At 37.2% G+C, this 22,177-nt stretch overlaps 1 protein-coding gene and 1 long non-coding RNA gene across 11 annotated transcripts in view; one reads left to right on the top strand and one right to left on the bottom strand.

Moving 5' to 3' along the window:
- Positions 1-22,177, bottom strand: part of ATF7IP (activating transcription factor 7 interacting protein) — a 95,628-nt gene that overhangs the window by 69,620 nt on the left and 3,831 nt on the right. For 7 of the 10 annotated variants that reach the window (XM_051611109.1, XM_051611079.1, XM_051611098.1 and 4 more), the window contains exon 1: positions 9,041-9,365. The exons of the other annotated variants lie outside the window; for them this stretch is intronic. The gene's annotated coding sequence lies outside the window, so the exon portion shown is untranslated. Of the gene's footprint in view, positions 1-9,040; positions 9,366-22,177 lie in introns of those variants that run through there. 10 annotated transcript variants of the gene reach the window in all.
- LOC127381180 (uncharacterized) lies at positions 9,825-11,241 on the top strand. Its single transcript, XR_007888666.1, has 4 exons — positions 9,825-9,991; positions 10,085-10,263; positions 10,885-11,032; positions 11,134-11,241. It is a non-coding gene; the product is annotated as an uncharacterized LOC127381180 (long non-coding RNA).

Genomic DNA, 22,177 nt, shown 5'->3' on the forward strand with positions numbered 1-22,177 from the left:
AGGGCCATTATAACACTGTGCAGGACATACTTTACCAAGTAAGGGACTTCCCTATTCAGATATTTAATTAGTTCTGAAGAGTGAAAGTTCTCATTAATAAATTAATTGCTTCTAAGAAAATTACACAAGTTACAAGTTCATTCCAAATGCCACTGTTTGTATAGTCTTTTTTTCACAAAGATACTGAAATAAAAATTACCAAAACCTCCAAATAACGAAAGCAAAGAAATCTATTTCAGTGCTTCAGTGTTTTTGCCAAAGATGAGAATGCTTGTCCTATGAAGGCAGTTTCTAGAAATTATCAGTCACCAAAAATTTTAGACAGTGCTTCTGGAATCCATTTCAAATCATAAGAGCACAGGACCGAGAAAGTGGTATACCTTGATGGGGAAAAATGGAACTAGTGCTGCACTGCTGCACTACCTGAACACATGTATCTTAGTTTAAGCAAAGTACAATGCCACATTTTACCTAAAGAGTTCTGAAGCGATCAGACTTTCCAACTTTAAGGAGAACAGGATGCAGAGACAGAGGTTATAGTCAACTGTGGTAAATGTAAAAGTTCAAGGAATTCAGGAACACGGGATGAGACTCAGTAGCCAAAACACAGGCAACTAGTACTGGCTTTGATGCATGAAGCTAGCAGATGTAACATAAGACTTCGGGGACACCAGTGCCCTTCTGGCATCACAGCAGAGATGTGTAGTCTTGAAATGAGTAATTGTCTCAAAACAGCTACCTTGACAAACATTGTGCCCTGTATTTGCACAGGTGGAATCCTCATTCGATAAGCCATCTGCACAGCGTTCACAAGTGAAGTTGCTCATTCAGTAGCCATCCCAATAAACAGAGGACACTTTCCTTATTCAGTAAGGAGCAGTGGTTGACAAGAGAAACCCTTTACCATCTTGCAAATGACCATTTTCTTGTTTAAGGGCAAAACATATGATTGAAAACAAGCGTGACTGTTTGGTCAGTCCTGTTGGGGGGGAATCGAATGACCACCTGGACTCCCATTCCACACCGACTTCATTTCCAGAACACTCTCAAACATAACACCAAGTCTGTGAAAAGCAGGCTGAGCCTCACCCAGGAGAGACAGGACCAGGTGCTCTAAGAGGCAGACTCAGAATGCTTGGCGCACACACCCACCACCCAAGAACCACAATGTCATGCAGAGATATTCTCTGGATCAAAGGGTGGTAATATCTCTTCTATCTCCTTTTTCTTCATCGCTCTCTTGCTTTTTTCTGTTTCTAACCTTGTTCTCAGAATGTAAGGGTAACATAATTTCCAATTTTGATGTTTTGCCAGTTGTAGCCTGTTGTTTTTGAGAGTATAACTTTGCTAAATTCTGCTAGTTGTAATCTGTTGCTTTTTGACAAGCTTTATAATATTACTCAATTTTAAGTAAAGTTGTGTTTTGTTTAAGCCTCCTGAATGATGGTCATTACAATTACCTCACACAGAATTAAAGAGGTTAATCTTGCCAACTGGACTGTTAAAAGAGATTAACTAAGAGAAGGTTAATCTTGCCCCAGAGACTGTTAGAAAAGGTTAACTCCACCCATACCCACTAGGTGGGATGGCCCAAACTTTACCATAATCTGACTGAACAGGATGGGACAGATGCAGAAGTCACATCTTGGAATATCTAAAATGGCTTTACTAAGACTGTGAAGTCAATCCTACACTTGACAACTAATTGATGCTAAATTCCGTAAGTGCAGTAAACTCAAAGGAAATGAATTATTTCTTTCTCCAAGCTACCAAAAAATGGTTTGTTGCTGTAGAGAAAGTATACTGGGGACTACCTAAGTAATGCAATAAAACTAATAATTTGTGGTATACCTTTAAAGGATTCAAACCTTTAAAATGTTATTTTCTTCATATGATTAATATCTTGAAAGCAAAGTCCAATTCAAAATTAACCTTGTGCTTCACCAAAAGGTACAGATTACATGGGCTGTACTAGCTCAGTAACAGTTCAAAAATTTCATATTGTACATGAAGGAAGGCTTATTTAACGTCTAAAAAGGACTGGGGTGAAGACCTCTTCAGCAAATCAGTATCATTTCCAGATTTTGACCCAAATAAGAAGCCTGGCCCAGTTTTGCAAGGAAACAACTAATAATAGGTTCTCACATGCAAAGTTCATATTATATGAATATAATATTCATAAGAAATATCACCACTACAGCTTTGTTACATCTAATTTCTACAGTGATATCTCAGAAGAGCTTAGTAGAAGATTTTGCATTAAAATCTGATTTTAGAATTACATCTGGTGGTTGTGTTTTTTTGGTAGAACTAGTCTGCTTACACTAAAATATCAAAGTACTAGGCTCCACATCTTCACATACTAGAATGGAGGGTTCAGTTCATGGTATTAACTCAGGTTCACAATGCTCACTGACTAAAGTACCTCTGCAAATACCTTCTCTGGACCAGCCTTCTTAACAATCATGACAGCAGCACTGCACACCCAAATGATTTATTCTCAAAACTCAAACAATTGTAAACTGACTTTATTCTTCAGAACTGATTGAAGTTAAGAAGTCTGAGCATAGCTACTAAGACATTTTTTTTTTTTTAGTAATCAATGAATTGTGAGAATTTCCATCTTGTTTTCAATTGCACAATTCTCAGAGAAGGCTGCTGCTAATAGTATGATGGCCTTCCCAAATTATGCAGAAGCTACAGCAGTATCATAGTAATCCTTTAACATGTGAAGAAAGAGAACCTATGATTTTCAAACTACTACATGTGCTGCATTTTAATAGAATAATTAATTACCACAGCTGCTTGGGAAGAAAAATCTCTTTTCTGTTTTACCGTAACTAGAATACTGATGATCAAAGTGCTTCCATCTTCTTCTAGGGAAAGTCAGCAGCAACAGGGACTAATAAGACTAATAAGTCAGGGATACATACTGCTTTCATTAACAGACTTGGGATATAAAAAAACCCAAAACCATCTGTGCTTAGAGATTAAAAACTGTTCAGATTTTGCATGCAAGTGAACAACACTGTAGCTATTAAGGGATAAATAACATTAGCTTTACCCAGCTCAAGTATCAGCCAGTCTTCTATCAGGTTTGTGTCCTTTTGCTTTCATAGAATCACAGAACTACTCAGGTTGGAAAAGACCCTTGGGATCACTGAGTCCAACCATCATCCCTACTCTACCAAGTTCTCCCCTAAATCATATCCACCAATATCACATCCAGTGCTTTCATTATCCTTGTCCTGGTTTGAGCCAGGATTAAGCCGATTTCCATTATACTGATTTTTATTTCCTTCAATAAGCTCTCTTTTAACTAGAGCAAGCGTTCCAGTTAGTGGAATGGTAACACTGCAACATTTATGTTATTGGCAGGACTCCAGCGTCATGTCTTTGCCCTGTTGGCTCAGGCATTACCAGGAGATCTATGGCCCCCCTGTAGGAGGCTGAATTAGACAGCAAAATTGGCCAGAGATATTCCACTCCATGTATCTACGTAAGCTCAGATGAAGGTCAGAGATCACAGAAGACAACTTCCTTCCTGTTTCTTCTTCCCTTCTCTTCCATCCATGGCCAGCGTCCAGGGAGGACTCCATCCATCCATCACTGTCAACCCCAGGCTCAAACTTTCCTGACCCTCATCACTCTGTGCTTTCTCCAGCAGTGCTCTGGGACTTTTCAGGACTGTTCACAGCTAAGGAGAGTGCTGTGGGAGTTGCTGGGCGTGAGGGGAGGCAAGAGGCTTTTTAACACTCCTGAACACATCTGTACAATTGTACATATTTTCTTCTATCATTAGTGTTTCATGAAAGCTGTCTAGTTTAGTTTTCAATCCAGAGAGTGTCTCTCTCATTCTCTCTCTCCTTCCCTACCCGAGTGGGGGGAAGGGGATCAAGAGAGTTTTGTCTCTGATTTAATTGCCGACTCTGAGTTAAACCGTGACAATCCTGAAGGCTGTTATTCCAATATCCTTCTTAAATGAATGCTAGATCTTTGTTAGAAACAATCACTTCTCTTTAGAAGATGAAAGCAAAGTCTTCCCTGCTAAAGAAAGCTCACTTCCCATACCAAGTTAGAAATAATCATGACATGTTCAAACCAACTGATAGCCTTCATAATCCACTTTAAGTAGATGCACTAAATTAAGTTCTAACACTAACTTTGATAGTACCTATGATCGCTGGATTTCCTGTGCCAAATGAACAGTCTTGGTCTTGCAATGCTTTCCTCCATTACTGAATTGACTGATAATTACCTAGCCCAGAGAATGCAAGTTATTTGCAAGTATTTGCTTTATAGTGTCAGCAACACTTCCTGGAACACACATGGCAGCTCTTGTTCTAGCATTCATGACACTAGACTTATCCTAGCCAATAAAAGAACACAAATGCAATTCTGCAATTCTCTGCTGCTGTTAAACATGGTGCCATTAGGACAGTCAGCACAAAACCCTGGGCCTACCACATGTTGAGAATTCTCTTTATATTACATCCTGTCATAGCAAATCCAGTTGTGATAGAGCTTCAAAATTTCCCCTTCCGACCCGCAACTGCATGCACTGGAAGCTGCTGGTGCTCTACCTCAAACAAAGCAGGAAAACTTTGTAACTATTTTCAGTAAAGGTAATATATTCATTGCTTGCAGCATAGATTAGATGATCCTAAGTGGAGTTCAGATCTATTAAGAATAGCCAAACAAGGTCTGACTCTTCACTCTATGAGGTTGCCGATGCAGAACACAAGGAACCTCTTCCCCTTCCATCCACACACACACAGAGCACAGACCTATACCACAACTGACAGCTGTGCTTGTGACTGATCACAATATTATTTAAGTTCTAAAACAAGGCAACTTACAAGTCACACTGTTCACAGCTTTAAATATTGACGTCTTTGATTAAAAAAAAAAAACAACACACTAAGCAAACAAAGCAGATTTAAGTGCAAAAAAGAAAACATCACATAAGGTGAAATTTTAGGGCAGGTCTGACCACAAATTAAGACCCACAACAAAAGAGAAATAAAATTGTAAATAAAAATAATATATAAGACCACTGACTGCATGCCACTAGGATGACTGACTATTATTAGGTATTTTACTTTTCTTGACCATAAGGGTCTTCATTCAACAGTTACAAGTTTTGCTGCATGGCGAGTAAGCCTTGCACACTGTCCTTTCTGAATGGAAGTGCAGGGAGGAACAAAAGTATCCAGAATCACTGCAACATGTCTGGTGAAAAATACCAAACTGCTATAATTAAGAAAGATACTGTAAAGCATGACAACAAAAGGAACCATTTCCAGTATCATCAAACCACTGAATGCCCTTTGTCATGCATTTTCTGAAACAAGAAAGGCATTTGGCTAATGCAAACCTAACTGAGTTTCTTGACCTCATCATCTAAATACCTGATCTGGCTAAGAGCCGCAAGTTGAGCTGGTCCAGAAATTACTCTTAGGCAAAAGATCTAGACAACTTTTGTGTGGTCTCTGCACACCAGTATAAGGCTGGGCATGGTTTGGCTAAATATGTAACCAGCTCAAACTAGTGATAAAAGCTCTAACAGTCCCTACTAGGTAACTGTAACCAATTCCCAAAAATCTAGATTAGATGGAAGACATCATGCCACCATTATCCCATATAACCTGGCTGCAGAGATGCCACAGTGGGCAAGTCATACATCAGCTGTTCCAAATTGATATGCCATCTAAGTGTCATAGGTTGGCCATTCTTTTAAGCCTGCCTACAAATCAGTATTACGTCTTTCTGGAAAGAGACAAAACACAAAGAAAGACAATTCACTTCCTTTACTCACTCCCAGCATAATTAGAAATAAAAAAGCAGCAGAATTGTTAATATTAGCTGGGCTGCCTCCAGCCTCCCATTTTTTTTTTTTTTCTTCTGGATTGGATAGCCTATTTTTGTAGTAATTTTTGCTTTCCGAAGGAACATACTACATGGAATTACTGCTTTATACTAATTCTCTCTTTTAAAACTCAAGACGTTGGATGTCAGATTAGATAGCTGGTCACCAGAGGTCACTTCCAACCAAAATTACTGGTTTAACTTTTAAATTATTTTACAATTTTATGTACTGAGCCGCAGTGATTTTTGTGCCTTTTCCCAGGACCCTTCCTAATTTTTCAAGATCGTAAAAAGGTAACCCTGCATGGAAACAGGGCTCTTAACTTGTATTGATACAGAATTCACCTCATCAGTATAGCTAAGATAAATTAATGTAGTGCATGACTTCCTTACTTTTTCTGCGTATTCAATAAAATTTCGGTTTCAGCTCACTTTTTTATCTCTATGATCCCTACTTAATTCCAAGGCAGAGCTTCCTGTTAAGCAGGTATGTTCTGTAACAGATAGTTTCTAAATGTACAACTTCAGATTTTGCTGTGCAATAGTTTAACTGTTCTGAGTGCATGCTACTAGGCAAATGATCCAGATGACTAAGAGTTGATCATTCTATCCTCAACAAGTTAACAACTGCTTTACAAATCCAATTTTAAAGAAACTTTACTTGGAATATGCTTCCTATAACTCCCACCGTCAAAAGCTTTAAAAAGTTTCTTAATCCACTTAATACTTTACTAATAGAGGGTTTGAGAGCTGAGGAAGGGTGGTGGGCAGTTGTTTGTTATTAAAGACCATATCAAGGTTTAATTGCATTACACATACCAGGTATTTACACCAAAAAACCTTGTTCTAAAGCAAGTAAGATCAGGGTATTTTTTTTTTAATTAAAGTTTTTTCTTTCCATTAAATTTTCCTGACATTCACATTTCAGCATTAATTTTAATAATATTCCTTTCTATTTACTAAATCCCTCAGCTGTCCCTCCATAATTTTTCTCCAGCATTGATGTGAGGCAAAATAGTTATTTAAGTCATCTTGCCTGACCTTTTTTAATAAGAAGGCCTCAAGGCCTTTGGAATTTCCATTGTATTCTAAGTTACTGGGAGGAAAACCTCAGAAAAGAAACATTCTCAGCCAATCCTTCTAGAACTCCTGGGTGCAGATTACAGAGACCTGCTTGTAGACTTTGTTATGAAATGCCTATTGTGGACTCGTCAGTATCTTCCTTGCAACTCCTGAATTTTAAGTACTCGAGCCATCTGCAAGATATTATAATGTAATCTCACTTCTATCTGAAAAAAACCAAAATATTTACTGTAATATTCTGCCTTTTCTCTTTCATTATGAATCATCTTATCATTGTAATTTCTATTACTGTTAGAATTATATCTCAATTTTTTTACAATCTTACTTTTGTTATCATTTGCCTTACTAGTGAAGTTGTTCTCTCAGGAACATTGTTTCTTTTAATCAGTTTTCTATATTTTTCATGCACCACTTGATGCCATTTCTCCTCTACTTACACATTTTGTTCTCACACTCTACATTTTACAGAAAAGGAGGGAAGGCCCTTGCATTGCTTCCTTCACATTGTAATCAAATAAGAACGATTTTAACAGAATTTACCCTTTATGGACTACCCTTTTTAGTTAACTGTAATTTCTAATATAATTTCTTTGAGGAAATCTACCATACACCTATTTACATATCTTTTCACATGCACTCACACAATTTTTTTACTTTTTTTAGTTGGAGTATACGTATAAGCAGAATTCTAGATGACAAATAAAAGTGTGTCCCCTATAAAATTTAAGTTATTACTAAAAAAAAAAAGCTAGAGGTTTCAAAGTAAATGAGATGCATACATAAAAGAGACTCATTTGGCCCAATTTGTTGGGATGCAGCATTTACTCTGCCATATCAATGCAGAAGTGTATCTCTCTTATAATAAAGTCCTATCTCTTCAGGATCAACAAGCTATAGCACTCTTTCCTAGCATATTTACATCGTCCCTATTACCCTTAATACCCATTAATTTCAGAATTGATCCAATATAGTCCCCATTACTGTCATTTTAAGCTCAAATAATACTCGCTTGCTTTGCCCTCCTACCTTTTTAGTTTTATTCTTTTTAATTAATCTCATTTTTTTCTTCAACTGGACCAGGCCCATCTACTGCCAGTTCCAGATCCGTATCTCAACCTTCTGTCTACCCTTAAGTGACCACATTTTCCTTGGCCTGTTCATGCATCTCCAGTTATCTCTTTTCTCCAGCTCAGAAGCTTCCCAGAGCCAGCAATTTTCTTTTACCGTCTCCCCTTACCAATATCCCACCCTGTCACAACTTTTTTGACTAGTAAAATTAAAGCAACACATATATTTGTGCAGAACTAGCACATTTGCCCCATGCAATCATTTAATGCACTACATACATAGTCACAATACAGTGTATTATGTAGTTAGCAATACTGTCATTTTGTTAAAATTAATGGCTTGAAGGCAAGCTTATTGTCTTCTGAGAGAGATCAGATATATTTTTATCTGTTTCTATACCTGCAAATACACCTTTAAAAAATTTACATATATGCGCTTGAAATTATGTATTTATACTAAAAAATACATGGATAACAGTTCAGTGTCCACTATTTTTAACAGCTTTGCCATCTCCAAAAGAAGAGAATGCTAACTACAACCTGGATAATTAAGTTTCTTCTTAATACCAGGAAGCTAAAACACTACCACTGGTGCATTCAACCTTCTTAATTCTGCACCCTTTTCAGGGGTAAACTCACAGTATTGTTAAGCCCCCATGTGCATCAACTGATGTCACTACAGAGACAAAATTAACACAGTAGCAAAACAGAAGAGATCTGAACCAAACAAAACCAGTAACAATAGCAACAAAACCTACACACTCAAATTTCTAATATTTTTTAAAGTCTTCAGTTTTACTTAAGTAAACATTTCAAAGTGATTGTGAGTTAACATTACCTGTAACAGCAGCAACCCAAAATTACTACAGCAAGAATAATTTATTTTCAGGCTTTACAGAAAATGCATCATATTTAAATTTAATTCTTGGCATTATGCCAAAGTGAGGGATGGGCACCTAAGTGGAAAAACAGCTTCAAAGGCCTCTAAAACAATAATGCAGAAAATGAGCTGCTTCTCTTACCTGGGGAGGTGTCACGTGCAAAATTAGCTTCCTCCTCTGAGTAAGCCACTAACATGTAGCTCATTTGCATAAGGATCATGAGCTACAAGTATACTTCCAGGTCGGCCATCTTGATACTAAGATCTTGTTTTTGATACATAGCAGCACGAGTACTGTTTTTTAGCCAGCCTGAGCTGTGCTGATGTACCTCACAGCTGGCAGCCTACATCTGCTTGTAAAAGCCTGCTGCAGCTCCCACTTCTCCACACAAGTGGCTGAGCATGTTAGGAGGGTCCCTGCAGCTCCCTGAGCATGCCACAGCCTCCACAGAACGCTGCAAGTCGGACTCTGTACTGCGTTCTGTGCTGCCAACTATGGACTGCAGCAACTATGTGCAGTGAAGTACCTCCCACATACCACACTGTGGTAACAAGCATAAATTTATTCCAGCACAGTGCAAGACAGCACACTAAAAAGGAAGAAGAAACCTGGCATTTCCTCGGTATTTTTACTTAATAGCAATCTAATTAAACACAGGTTCCTTTGTGCTTCCTATCATATTCAGCAGTGCGATTCTTTGGGTCCAGAAACTTGAGTGTTCCTGCAATCCGTGTGTGGGGGAAGTCCATGACACATGTTAGCTGCTGCCAAAACAAAGCCAGACTGCAGTTACAGCTCGCTGGCGCCAGTAAAAATTTACATAAAGGGGGCCTCATTTCAAGGCTAAATTCAGCAGGATATTGCTGCAAATCTCCCCCGCCCCCTAGAGACTACTACGACAGGTTCTAGAATATATTGTCTCGTTATTTGCTTACTAATAATCCAGATCCATGTCAAATGTCAAGTGCTGTTCTTACTGTTCATATAAACAAAAACTGACAGTAATCTCTGCAAAAGAAATTCCACCTTGAAGCCTGCTCCCTGCAGGATGCTACACACTGCACAGCGATGATTCAGTTCCCAGAAACTCTGGTGAGTGCTCTGTAGTAACTGAAATAACACCGAAAATACGGGCATGCTCAAGGATCAGCAACCAGCTTTTCTTAAACTTCCAATATTTTGCAGCCTACCAATAACAAGTATCAGCTCCAAGCAGGACCGATCAATTTTCAACCTAATGCTGACAGGTAACATCTCTGGCCATTTAATTTGCTGTTTCCACTTCACATTTTTTTTCATTAGGCAGATGAAGAAAAAAAATCGCCTATCTGGAGCTGTGGACTTTGTTTTCAAGCACCAAAAAGGTACAGAAGCTTGGATTTCAGCCTCACTCTTAACTTCAAATAATTATTTTTTTAAGTCTTATCTTTTTCCTCCCATTTAAAGATAAATTATACTAATAAAGGAATTACATTTTACAAATGCTTATTCTAAAAATCAATGCACTTTTTTGCAGTATGTGTATGTAAAGGATGAATAATTTGCCAACACCTTTTCCCCCTAATATGCTTAATGCAAACGAACACACTATTTGTTATACTAACTATAAACATGAATTTGTGAAACACTAAATAAAATAAAGTTAAACCCACAGTAATGTTTGGCTAGCTACACATCTAGTAACACTGCTAGTTGCAGCCTGGCACCATTTAGTGGAAAACGAAAGTGCTGGAGACAGTGATGCTTGTCGATACTCAGCAGGGCAAGGCAAGCGGAGAGAGCCGCCTCAGGACCAGAAGAGCCTGCTCATCACCATGGGCCTCTTCTAGTTCCCTGCATTGTTCCTCTTTAGAATGCCCTCCACTGTGTGCGTTATTTGCTATATGGCTGGTTCTAGATTATTTGAGCATAACACAGTCTGCTCACCTGTTATGTACCGATTTTGTGCCTGGAAGTATTTAGTAATGCATATTACTCTTCATTAGATGTTAAAATTAATCCTCAGCTGTTGTATCCAGAAGCCTAAAGTGATTCCTAAGAGAGAAAGAATGGTTTTCCAGAAAGATTGTCACACTGAAGTGACAGCCACTAACTACAGCAGGGATCTGATATTGCTCTGCTTTTATGTCACAGGTATATTTTGATTTATCTTGCTTTCAAAGAGATTTGTGTATTTTAGCATATTTAAGTAATGTGCAGAATAAATCTTTCACTGATGCTGTTGTCATTTGCAGAAGGAATCATCAGATGAACAGGCTCCATGCTTAAAAATAAAAGGACACCAATGCTGCTGTAGCAAAAAAGCAAAGAAAAAAAAAACCCAGTGCTTCTCACATACAGCTGTCCGCCCCCTCCCCCCACCCCCCCCCCCCCCCCCCCCGCCCAGCTCTACAGCCTTGTGCACAAATACCAGAATAATAGTACGACTCTCAACACAGTGAAACTGATACTGCAAAATAACAGCTGGTACTGGAGCATTTTCTCTTCTCAGCTCCAGCCTGCTCGGGAAGTCCAGGCCAGAGTTTGCCGGCCACCCCGAGGATCAGCTCTGCCGTGCGGGGGGAGGCAACACCCCACTTCCAGAATGTTCAGGCAGAGGCACCCACACCCGCCCGCACCTTCCTCTCTTAGCTTCCTGGCCTCTGGAACCCCTCGCTAGGAGAAAGCTCGATTCCAAAAGCAGTGTTGCCATTATGAGGAGGAGCAATCGGTTTTCGTAGTTGGAAACGCAGCGACTCGATTATACAGGGCAGTGGGGGCTGCCTTCCAGCTACAGGCGAGCTAAAGTAACCCGAAGGCTCGCTGAGGCCCAAACCCACTGCAGCACCGCCTGCCTGTCCTCGCCACGGGTACCACTTCAGCTGCCTCCGAAACATGATATTTGGGTGTTTGGGGGCTTTTGTTTCCGTCTTTTTGTTTGCTAATTTGGGGTGTGTGTGTCATTTATTCTGGGGGGGTGGGGTGTGTGTGTGTTGTTGTGGTTTTTTTGTTGTTGTTCTTGGTCTTATTTTAGTCTAACCTGGGAGAATAAACAATGCCACACTCAGTTATATTCTCCAGTGATTGCCACTACAGAAAAAGCCAAAACGTCTACCTGCCTTTCCCACATTTAGCACACAGTCAGTGGAAACACCTGAGAGCTTTTATGACTTTGCCTTCTCAAAGCCAGTTAACCGGGCTCTTCCAACACACACACAATTTCCTACCTTCTCATCACAAGTGACCTTAAAGAGCAGGTATTCCAGCCAAGCCTAATAAGGCCGGTTGCATTCTAAATAATAACAGCTGCATGGTTTCAAAGCATACGTATCAAATACAACATCCTCAAATATTGAATGTCAGTTGATTCATCTCAATAGAAAGGTACATAAAAGTTTGCCATAGAGTATTTTGCCTAATTCAGACACAACATTATATATGAAAGCATTTTACATTTGTGTAACATATATTTTTTTAAATTAATAATGCTGAAATGTGTCACTAGTAGCCTGATCAATTAAAAAAAACAACACACCGAAACAACAAAAAACCCCACCACAGAGCAGGCCACCTGGGCCTGCTGTAGGCAACACACATGGCAGTCCAAAACTCTCCTTCTCCCTGACTTCTCCAAAGCATGAAGCACAACAAATCATTCAGGAAAGAGTCAGCCAGAAAAGTTCAGTAGTTCCCAAGCTTTTCTCACATGGGTTTTTGAAAGGCACAGAAAGTGATGTTAGTTTCTGAAACAGAGAATTGTCTATCAACCCATTATCTTAACCAGTGTGGTTTATTTCAGGATACTTTTCAGTAGAAGCCTGTATCAACAGAAGAAAGGCAGAAGGCAGGAAAGGGAAAGGAGGAAAGAAAGGAAGGGGGAGGGGGGAAAAGGGGGCCTGACACTAGCTTTATCTGCTTTTCTACTATGGAAAATGGGTGAGAAAGTGTCTACAATGGGTAATTTCCAGGCAGTACTAGAGTCTGATGTTGCACTCCCTTTCTCTTTTGAAGGAGAAATGCTCAGTTTGACTCCTTATCAACTTCTAGAAAAAACCCTAATTTTCCTCACTTAAATTTACATGAATAATTGTCATTTACTAAACAAATACTGAAAATTGAAAGCTGACGGATCTTAGCCTGTAAATCAAGGTGATGCAGAAAAAAAATTAACATTTTCCTTACTCGTTATTCCTTTGAAGACACCACATTCTTAAGAAAACATAGTAAAGTTTACAGCTAAAAATAAAGATCCAATTTAACTGTTTAATAACAGTTGTAATGTGATCAAGTACTTAAGATTCAAAACACTGTTTGGTAACAATTTATTTCTAGTACCTAAAGATCCAAATAAGTCAGCTGTTTTAAAGTTATTTGCATACATTAAAATGTTAATTCAGCAGTCCATTCCAGTTTGTTTTGAATCCTGCCTGAAATTGTTTGATCCCAAAATTTTTACCAAAATAGAAGATGCAGCTGTGCAAACTGAGAACATTGAGTTTTAAGAGGAACATAAAAAATAATCAAGCCATGGTTCCAAGCAAGTATGATTTAGTAATGAAAAATTATCCAAATGTTTGGAGCACAAATGAAAATAAAGTGCAATAATTTCCTTATAATCAAATGCACCTTTTGCAAAAAAATGTATTTAGAAAAATGTGCATCCATAAACTATTGTTGGTTATTTCTCTTTTAAAGTCACAGTAGTATTTGAGACTGCTACCTTATTAGCAATTTTTACTATCATCAGTACAAACCTAATCGTTCCAGAATGCAGCAGGTCTCAGAAGTGGAAAAAATGCAGACACGAGACCACTGAGCAAAGTCTGACAATGCATACCTCATTAAAAATGTATAACAATCAATGTAGTTGTATATAATGAATTAACAACTTCAATTATTTCTTATTCAAATCATGAACGTCTAATTTACATATTTAATAAAAACATTTTAAATTTTTTTAGCATCCACTGAAGTGCCTTGTTGCCAGCAGGTTTGCCATGCAGACTGGTTTTTATTTTATTTTTCACTACTAAAGGACAAACTATTAACACAATGGGAGGGAACAGAGAAGAGACAACGCCATCAGCTACCAGTGGAACTATACAGCAAGCATTACAGTGTACTTGGACTTCTGGAAACAGGAACGTGTTCCATTGCAACACACATTTCAAAACCTACCATTCGTTTTACATTCCAATACCTACTTTAGGAAAGAAAAAAGAAAACCAACCAGAAAACCCACAAAACCCCAAACCACACCACGCACTTGGCTCGCTACAACAAAATGCTACAGCTTCCTGCTAGGCCAGTCATTTCGTATACAATTTCCAAGAATGATACTGCTTTCAAAATGGCCTGTTAAAGGGCAAAGTAAACCAAATGGAAGGGAAGACACCGAAACAAGAGCTTTCCTCTGATTTCTGCAAACCTCTCTGTGCCTTTTCTGTAAAACTGCCGTAAGCTTACTCAGCTCACAAAAAAGAACATGGGCAACAAAAAAGGCACAAAAAGGACTATATGAAAGATGTGGTGTGAACATACAGTATTTAACTCGAAGTGAAGAAACACTCCTTATGGTGAATGTTAAAAAATGCTGCTTAGCCTTTTCATGTTCCCATGAAAGACAGGGTTAACAAAAAAAATGTAAACCAAGAGAACCAATAGCACTTGACAATTTGTATATGTGTACTGTTTTATAACATTTGCATATGCTCTTAAAAATAAATAAATAAAAAATACACAAAACAAATACCTACAACAAAACCACCACAGGATGTGTATGGCGAAGAATGTTTTAGACATTAAATTTCATCCCCTTCAGTGATTACAAAGGAGGAGTTTGGTGATCTCATTACAAAGAATAAATAGTTTCTGCTTGCTTTGAACAATATGAATTATTAACATCTGGAGTTAATCAACAACAATAACTGAGTAAAAACCACACAAACAGAAACCTCAGTAATAATTTTAAGACTGGGGTCATGATTACTTGAGTCAAGAGTACCTTGCAGAAAATGAGAATTATTGTTTTTGAGGGGTTGGAAAGAAGGAAATCCCACTACATCATTAATCTACATTAGATGAGGTGAACGTATAGCAAAACTTCGTATTTTATCAAGATAAATGCATTTAAGTAGGATTTGTTGTCTGAGTTTTTAGAAATTTTAAATTGCCCAAATGTTCTCAGGATCTTAACTATCTTAATCAAAAAAGCCACTACAAACAAAAATTTGCATTCAATCAAATCCATTAAAGAAAATTCCACTAGCAACAAAAGAATAAAACTACCTACCTACCCACATTTCATCATCACCTGTGACCACACATTTGCATTATTCCTGTCACCGATCTTTTATCCTAAACCATGAAAATGGTATGACTGTGACCTTGAAATTTAGAGCTTGCTGAAGTCAGCAATCAACCTGGGCTTATAACCCCGTATTTTACTGATTTTTTTTTTTCATTTATTTTTTATTTCCTCATGTCAAATGCACATGGTAAACATGGAGAACACACATCTCCCAAGAACCTGATGCACACCATCTGCTCAGAATACTTAATTTTTTTATAAACAGTGAGTTGTCATTAACTACAGAGGATCATTTATGATAACAGTTATTAAATAACTAATTTAACCACCAATTGCTTTGTTACAGAGTATGCTAAAAGCACATAATAAATGTACAAAAATATTAGAGAAGGACTAAACTTCTAGGCTTTTAGTACCAATTTTCACATCCTTAGCACAAATTCAACTTCAGACAGGAAAACACTATAAGGTACATTCTGATTAGCATCCAGCTCTTCTGCTGCTTCTGGTACGTTTCTAGAGAACTGTAACTCTGTATTTAATTAATCTCAAAGTAACTCATATCCATCTTAAGATCCTGTAAGGACATTAACTAGGTATTTGAGACAGACACAAAACAAGAACATTAGTGAGTTGTGAGGAAAAACATCTTTGTTCTTCTTTTCTGTTCTCACCCTCCCCAGTGGAAAAAAGCTGAACACTGCTTTTCTCCTACCTTCATGTCCCTGGACACTGACACCCACCAACTACCTTTTAAAGTGTTGAGCATGACAGAGCTAGGCCACCAACCTAACACACACAGGAAAACACTAGGCCATGTGAAACCACTGGCACTTTGAAACTCAGATTTCAATGAAGTTGTAAAATAGAAAAAAAAAAAATTACCTTGAAACTTTTATGCTATCATTTGCAGTAGTTCTGCAGAATGCACAATAATCTTATTCCTCAGTAGCTAATAACTGCTACCTGTAAAATAATTAACTTTTACATAATCATTGCTATTCCAGCATATTACGCTGGTTTTATAATTCTTACCTACCACTGAAAAAAGTTAGATGTTGAAAATATTATAATCAAATGCAAACCTAACCACTTGATTACAAAAAAAATAGAGTTTATAAGAGTTTATTTTATATTTTACTGAAAAGTATGAGACAAGCTTTTGAGAAAGGGCAGCATAAAGTGAGAGCTCTTCTGGCCTGGCAAGGGAGTTAGCCAAAATTAAATAAATTGTTTAGCAAGACATATGGGTATGACCTTTGACCTCTCCTGTTCTACCTAATCTACCCTGTAACTGAGAAAGAATAGAGGTCTATGAATTAATTCAGTGAGAGAGGGAAAATGAAAAAACAACACCAAACAAACAAAACCCACCCTCCTGTTGACAAAAAGGACAATAATTTATGGTATTTTATACAGCTTAGAATTAGTAAATTTTGCTTAAGCAAAGTGTGAAATCGTTTTTCAGCAAAGCAAAGCTGGTCCTTACCTCTAAGGTCTGGAGCATGTGATACCAACAGCTTTGCTCATTTGCATACAGTCAAGCTAAGCTGCTGCAATGAAGAGCAATTTGTCAGCCATTTTGAAACTGCATTGTCTCAGCTGCACTGAGAATGTGATTAAGATGGCTGCAATGTGCACTCAAAACCAGCCACTCAGTGACAACTCAGCAGTGGATAAAGCATTTATACAGCAAAGCACCTCCCTCTTTGCCAGGCTGCAACAAACTGCACAGGCATAGGGGGACCAGTGAAATGGTTTATTTGACAGGCAGGAAATGGTTAATACACACCTGCAACACTGCAGCTACTGAAGAGTACCACTGGTAAAGAGAAAATTAAAATAAACTAAAGATCACAGAGAGCCAGCCCTGTCAGAATTTGTATTGCATACTTCAAAACCCTCCCAATTCCAGGCAGTTCAGAATCCATGTCATGTATTAATAGCCACATACACAAAGTCGGATCATGCACTGAACTGATAAACATTAGGGAATACTTTTTAAGAGCAGCCTCATTTCAATTTTTTTTTTAAAAAACTCCTAAGAAACTGATGTGTAGCTCTGTACAGCACCAGTTGGTTGTTGTTTGATTGATTGTTTTTTCACAATCTGCAATATTAGTTGCCCAATAAAACAGTTTCAGTTGGGAGAAAAAAAAAAGTTCACTCTGCAACTTCAGTGCCTGCAGAAATCAGGTAACTAATTCTTTATAAATTAAGCAGTATGTTGTATAAGTTTTTCAAAGAAGAAACATAGCTACAATCCCTTCAACAATTTTTCTGTAATCTACTTGTAACAATACTGAATAGTTTGTTCCTAAATAACTAGTTTGGGAACCTGTGGGGTGGACAGAGGGCTTATCACACAAAGTTTTAACAAGATGTTCATTAACACCAATCACACATTCTTGTCCAGACAATGGTGGATCAGTTCTGGAGGGAGCTCCTCTGTATCTGACTCACTTCATCATGTTCACCTCTTCCACAAAATCGAAACACTGCTATTTTAAAACAAAATAACTGCAAGAGCACATGGGGTGGTGCTAAAGGAAATTAATACTGAATTATTTCTAACCTTCTACCAAAAATAGTCTTTGTGATCCAAAATTAGCCCAACATGGTAAGCCAGCCCCCAATAGAAAAAAAGGAAAACATGCTCTCCATCTACTTATTTTATGAAATTGCCTAAAATTAGATAACTGTTGCCAGCTGTAGCTGGTTATTTCAAGACTGAGTAATCATGCCAGCATTAGTTGTCTGATGAACGCATCAACACAGTACTTTAAACTTTTAAAATATTGAAATACACTATCAGACTAACTAATAAAAGGACAAAAGCATTATTTGCAACACAAGAAGCAGCACATGCCACATACATGTAAACAGCTACATTGCTTATTATCATATTTGATAATACCATACAGATTCAGAGAACTAAATTAAAATACGCTTGAAGTTCAAATGACCAAAAGACAAATGAATTTATGAAGACTGGCAAACATCTCCATTACAATTAATCTAAAATACCCACTACATTGAAGCTTTTCTCCACCAAGTTCTATTAGTAAATAATAAATAAGGTTAAAACAAATTCAAAAGAAACATTTTCTATTATCCAGTTATAACCCCGTTGCTTACTCTGAATCATTTACAGAACACCTTCAACTGAGAGGTTTAGTTACTCATAACCTTTCAAAATTCAAACAGTATTTAATTTATATGACAACACACACACACTGCTTTCCACAGGAGCAATGTTTTAAATAGAAAAGAACTCTATGTTTAGCACACCAAAAAAATTCCTACATGAAAAGGTGATGTTTGATATATGGAGACCCAAAGACTTAAACAGATTTGCATAAGAATAACCGCTTGGCAAATTAAAAAAAAAAAAAAAGGTCAGAAAATACATTCACTGAGCCAGAGAAAACACAATCCATGTCACACTCTGGTTGCTGCAGTCACCTGTCTTGTCTTGTTAGAAAGCTTCATGAACATGCAGAGGTACTGATACGTTAATATAGACAGGTAGTTGCAAAAAATCTAGCTGAATGGCAGGAAACCCTCTGGATTTACTCAGGACTTCAGTACACACTGGTTAACATACACAAGTGTGTAAAAAACACTAAAAACGTTTTAAAAATAATATTAAAAATATTAATAAAGCTAATTTTAAAATGAACCTTGATGTTTCATTAAATGCAAAATTAGGAGTAAAGTAACTCATCTGAGGATACTTTGGTCCAGAAAATATTAACATGCACCTACACTAATGTGGAATTCTTACTGCTACGTGGGACATCTATGCAGGTCTTCTAAAAATAAAAAATTAATAAGAAAACTGGGCATTTTAAAAGATTCAGAAGAGAATTTAAACTTAACCTGCTATGTTTAGATTTCTCTTAAATGCGTAATAGAAAGTCCAAATTATGTTAACTCTGCCCTCTTTTAATGACATTCCAACACACTACAATATCATCTCAGCAAGTTTAGTTATTCTAGTCGTAAGTGCAATTTTAAATCAGAACTTCAATTCTCCAACCTTCTCATGAACTTCAAACAAGAAACTTAAGAGAATGGTACCCTGTAGTTTATTTAATGTTGCCCTGTGTAAGTACTATTAGCCCCCACACACCTCTTTTACGTATCATTACGTAAGAGTCAGACTTTATACTGGGGCTTCTAACCTGAAGAATGAAGAGGAGGCAGCAAAGTCTGGAATTTCAGACGGGTTTATGTCATTTCATGTTACAAGGGCAGTAAAAAAAGCAGCCAAAGCATAAATAATTTATTGTGCTTAAATTATATGCTTAGAAACCAGCCTGCTACACATTATCCACATTTCCTTGTGTACAAACCACAGCTCATCCAGTTTTCTTATTTACCCTCTTCTTTTGTTCTTTTTTGTATGTTAGTTAACATTAAGTCATTAAAACAGTTCTTACAATGAAGAAATTAATGAGAATACTACTGTTTTATGTCTCTGAAGTCTCAATAGACCATCTACTGAAACCCTCTTTTATTCCTGTATTTACAAAGGCCAGTAGACTGACTTCAAGAAACATCTCAGCTCTCACTTAGGACTGCAAGAACTTCATAGATAGAAACTACTTGGGAAAGAGTCTATAATGTTGAGACATTGAACAGTATAGTCCAGGAAATCAAAGTCTGCACACCATATAAGATCTTCCCATAGTTTCATGCACCTTGATGGAAGAACCAATGAAGGAGTTTTTCATTGTATTGCTTTAAGTCAGGAAGCATGTATGTTTGGGTGCTAGCTTTACTAAACGCATTTTGGAAGACTTGAAAATAAAGAACACCACATTTTTAAATGACCTTCTGGTAACAGCAGTAAGTTGGAGACAAAGGTAGAAGGAAGTAAATATCCAAGTAACACACAGCAAGTAAGCTCTATCGGTTTACCTAAATATCTTGGAAAACACAGTATTTTAAAAAATTCTTTGCACACAGCCATCTAATTTACTAAGATCTCACATGATCTGATGTTTGTTCCGGGAAGAAATAAGAGCTGGTAACTCCTGAGTACAGATTTTAGCAGTTTATAACATACACAGCTCTAATTAAAACACTGTAAAGAAAACAGTGAGGTAGGAGTTAGTTTGTTTGTTCCTTGGTTTTCTGAAGTGACTTATGAGTCCCAAAGGAACATAAAGGACATTGATACAATATATACATAAGTGTTCTGAACTCCTCCACAGTGGTATGATGGAAGATGATGTATAACTGAGGATAAGGCATTTATTAATACCACATAGTTACTATTATGATTTCAACTACACCACCAACAAATCATTACTAAAAAAATTACAAAGGGGAGGGGGAATATGGAGGGGGACCAGACTTACTGGTCTGGTGATACACTGGTGATTTTATTTAAAAAGTTGTTGCCAGCGGTACCTAACAGATGAGTAAGCAGTAGAACTAATGAAACCACATTTTCTGCAGATTTATAAACATTGTTTTCTACTTTTTATCAGCGTCACCTCAGGTTATCATTGGTGCCTTAACACACTGGGAAACTGAGTGCACGTACACACTTAATTCAAAGCAGCAAGTTGATGTGACAGTCTCCCTTTTTCGAAAGGCAACACCTGTGACCTGACTGACAGCAAGTTATCCCCAAAACAATGCATAAATGACAAGTTCCTTCACTGGGGACAATGGTAGCCTCTCCTCACCCCAGCTGCTTGTCACAAAATTTGCAGTAATTAATTACCTTTGATACTTACTACTCTGTCAAATTTAGAGAAAATTAACAAACCTTTCATAAATTACAAAGGTTAGGCCAATGGACAAACAATGATGACAAAATTAGACTAGTATATTGGAATTTAGCAAATTCCTGTTAGAAACTGTAGGGCTGTGGCACAATTACACAGTTTTGTCACATACCTGGTTTGCAATTTTCTGCTTACGCAAAAAAAGAAGATAATTTATATTTGTTAAACACATTCATCCTATTAATGGAATTTCCAAGTGCCACTGAATAGCCTTATTCCTGCATTTTTCATGTTTCATGCAGGCATTTATTTTTCACCAACATCATTCTGCTTTTTTTTTTTAATACTAATATAACCTCAAATGAAAATATAAAGCACAAGGACACATAATACTTGAGTGTAGCTGAAATGCTACTGTCAACTTTGGGATTATTTTTTTGCATAGATATGTATGGACACAAATAGTCATGACCAAACAGAGATAAGAACTAGAACATGAACTAGAATCAGAATAAGCAACTGAAGTGAAAAACACAAAAACCTCAACCAGATAAAACAGACTCCCATTTCTGAATCACAATTCAATTATTTACACCCTGAAAAACTTATGTATTGATTTAGTACAATGTTTACCATCCTAAAAGAAAAAAAAAAAAAAAAAGGAAAAAAAAAATTAATGCATTTTGCAGATCCAGTTTCTGGATAACTACTGTCAGTATGTTCTATCTCTAAAATTGATCACACTCACTTTCACAGTCTGATCTGTAAGCTACTAATGAACTTTAACAATCAGATGCTTCCAGAGACTTAAACATTCTAAATAAGTACTCAAGGATTTTCTGACTGCCATTGCTACAGAAATAGGGAGAGGAAAAAAACAAATAATCAAACCCAAACAAATAAAACCCACACAAACAAAAAAGGTAAGACACTGAAACACACTATGAATGATACACAAAGCCTCTTCAGGCAACTTAAGATTCCACAACATCATGGAAAACGTTGCTTTTAAAAAGACAACTAGAACTCAAAGGCTGACCAGTATCTATGCTCTAGATAGTCCTGACTGAAAATCTCAAAGCTAGAAGAATTTACAGTTACCTTCTTTGGGATCAGCCACCAGGCTTTAATATCCAAACCAAGACTGAGCAACAGGAATTTTAAATATGAGCTATTAGCCAATTCATATCTAAACTTTATTCTGAGATCAAGACATTCTGTAACAGTCCAACTTATCGGACAACT

This window comes from Apus apus, chromosome 1, assembly GCF_020740795.1.
Source record: "Apus apus isolate bApuApu2 chromosome 1, bApuApu2.pri.cur, whole genome shotgun sequence".
In the NCBI taxonomy this organism is placed as follows: Eukaryota; Metazoa; Chordata; class Aves; order Apodiformes; family Apodidae; genus Apus; species Apus apus.